The sequence below is a fragment of the Phyllostomus hastatus genome, unplaced genomic scaffold (assembly GCF_019186645.2).
Source record: "Phyllostomus hastatus isolate PE091 unplaced genomic scaffold, TTU_PhHast_1.1 phas_contig_1, whole genome shotgun sequence".
NCBI classification, from domain to species: domain Eukaryota; kingdom Metazoa; phylum Chordata; class Mammalia; order Chiroptera; family Phyllostomidae; genus Phyllostomus; species Phyllostomus hastatus.
This window is the reverse complement of record NW_025333498.1, coordinates 40,909,229-40,912,162: the sequence shown is the minus strand read 5'-3', so window position 1 is coordinate 40,912,162 and position 2,934 is coordinate 40,909,229. Positions and strand designations below refer to the sequence as shown.

The following is a 2,934-nucleotide window of genomic DNA, read 5'->3' as shown; positions in this document are numbered from 1 at the left end:
CAGCAAAACCAGAATTAGGTATTCATGTCCAGTGGGGCCAGTTTCATTAGACAGAAAGTTATATGATAGGTGTGCTGACACAGAAATCTCGGGTAAGTTTTGGGTTCAGTGTACTAAGGAGAACACACTGTTCTATGATATGACCTCCACTTGACCTGTCACCTGGACCCAGGCCAGAAAGCAGAGATTGATTTCTGCAAGCACCTCGAAAGACTATTTGCTCAAAATCCATACCTCTGATGTAAATCACTATCCCTTCCCTGCCTCCCTCTATGTGCTGGCTCCTGGAGAAGGCTGGTATGTTGACCTGGTCAAGCATGTAAAGTAACTTCTCTTACCTGAAATCATTCACATACTAGTACTCTTTACAATCCCCCCTTTTACCCTAAATAATTCTTTGGTACTCACCAAGTAGCATGAAGGATATTCACTTTGTCTTAAAGCTGTCCAAGATACACCTCCTGATATCTCTTAATAAACTCTGTTGATTGCCAGACTGGAGTGGCATGCCTCTTTCTTTTCTCTTTATGTGTCCTCTGCTTACAGAGGTAGATTTTAAGTCTCAGGGTATTTCCCTGGATTTAACAATTAATATCACCTTAATTCTCCTGCTTAAAACCATTTAACTACTCCTTGGCCTCAAAATAGAGTATAAATGGCTAACTTTAAAAGATCCTACTTCATAAATCAGCAAACAAAAGGCCCCTGGGCAAATGCAGTTTGTTGCCTCTTTTCATAAGTAAAGTGGTGTTGGCACACATCTCTGCTAATTTTATTTATGTGTTTTCTGGTACTGTTAACACACTATATAGGCAGTGTTGAGCAGTTGCAGCAGTAGTTGCAACCCTATATCTTCACTAAGGCTAAAACAGTTTCTATTTGGCCTTTTATAAAAAGTTTGTCCTACATTGTCAGGCACCTGGGTATCTTTCCACTTTCTCCTTCATTCACTGAATTCCAACTATGTTCACATCCCTGTCATTTTGGAAGCTATTAATTCTTCCCTCCATTGAATGTGCTTGTCCCCAAAACATGCTGTACTCTTGCCTAACTAGCTTTATCTTTACCTTAAAGTCACTTAAAATAAGTCTTCATTGAATATCCTACCTTAAATTGCTTCACTCTATTAATCTCTCAGTTTTTATTTCCTTCACTTATTATAACTTGTAGCCATCTAACAATTGTTAACATGATGATATATTTTCCTCATCAAATAACTATCCACCTGTCCATCAATCAATCTACCTTATTTTTAAAATTTTTATTTTGAAATAACTATAAATTCACAGAAAGTTATAAAGATATTGCATAGTAGTCCCATGTGTTCTTTACATACTTTCTCTCAATGGGTGTATCTTAGATAACAATACTATCATATCGAAGCCATGACATCAGTACAATGTGTGTATAGTTCTATGCCATTTTATTACATGTGTTGATTCATGTAACCACTGCTATGAGGACACAGACCTATTATATCACTATAAAGGTCTTCCTCAAGATACCCCCCTACAGTCACAGTGACCACCACCCCACCCCTTGCCACTCCTCACCTTTAACAATCACTCATCTCTTCTCCATCTCTATAATTTTTAATATATATATATATATATAGTTTTTAATTTTTAACATTTGAATACAGATCAGCATGTCTGGTTCATTTCAGTCCCTTCACTGCCCAACCTGGGGACAGGGACTGCTTCAGTTTCTTGTTCTTCTTTGTGTATGTGATGAGCAAGGTATAAAGGTATCTGCTGCATCAGACTTTAAACTTCACATTGTCCTTATTTTTCTTGATCTTTCCAGATTTGGCATCCTTTTACCTGGCTATGAGCAGGAAGTCCTTGATTTCTTTAATTTTGCAAGGCATGGCTATCAGGCACAGAGAGAGTGAAGCCAAACTTCAGATTACGCGCCCCCACCCCATTCCCTGTGTACCATCCAAAAGGCATTTACAGCAAAAGGTAAGAAAACAAAAGCTCGATCTATGTTTTTAAATGCATGTTTATTTAATTTTGTCCTGTCTCCTTTACCAGAAATTAAGCTCCAAAAAGGCAGGGGAATACCTGTCCTATTCCTTATTTTCTCTACCTTCTATATTCTGTAGAGTCCAAAATTGGTCTCTTTTGACATTATCTGGTAGATTTCCCTAACCCAGTTTCAATGCTCTATTTAAAAGCAGTTTCTTTTTTCCTTTCTTTTTATTAAAGAGGAACTCTCAATCAATTCAGTGTTCTGCCAAAATTTTAATAACATTTCTTTTTATTAATAAACACTATTATTCACTAGCAATAGGCAGTGAACATTATGTGATAATGTTGATCAATGTACTGAAAAATGCATCATAAATGAAACATAAAAGTTAAGGGGGCAACTATTTCAATATGCATAGAACCATAATGCTTTATAAGAAACCTATCAGGTTACTGTGTTTTTTAAGTATTATTTATTGTAAAACTTGAACATTTTGTGAATTGCTATATAAAATTAACAGCTGGATGGAGTTTCAGAATCGTTAACCAACCGATCATGTCTCATGAACAATTGTTCCAAATGCATTGACTTGATTTTTAAAAGAGCTGCTGACAACTTTTGTGAGGACCTTGAAAAGCATTTTATTCAAAAATAATTCCCCTAGGACTGCATAAGGTTTCTATGTTTATTTTATCCTCCTTTTATTTACAGTATATTTCTGTTTCAATTGTTAACTTCAGAAATATTTACCATCCCTTGGAAAAATGATTTGCATCACAGCAGCCTCTTTAGCTATTAAGACTTCATCTTCCCTGCTACTTATTTGTCTCCTGACATCATCTTTTGTGTTTCAAATCAGGGCCATTTGAAATTGGAATGATTCTAACACCATATACAGTGAAGAATTGGAGCAAAGTGCCAAATGTGCTTCAGCACCATTAATTCTATTCCTAGTATATT

The 2,934-nt window shown here is 36.0% G+C and overlaps 1 pseudogene; it reads right to left on the bottom strand.

The window, feature by feature from the left end:
• Positions 1 to 1,657: 1,657 nt before the first annotated feature.
• LOC123813916 lies at positions 1,658 to 1,870 on the bottom strand (annotated as a pseudogene).
• Positions 1,871 to 2,934: the final 1,064 nt, after the last annotated feature.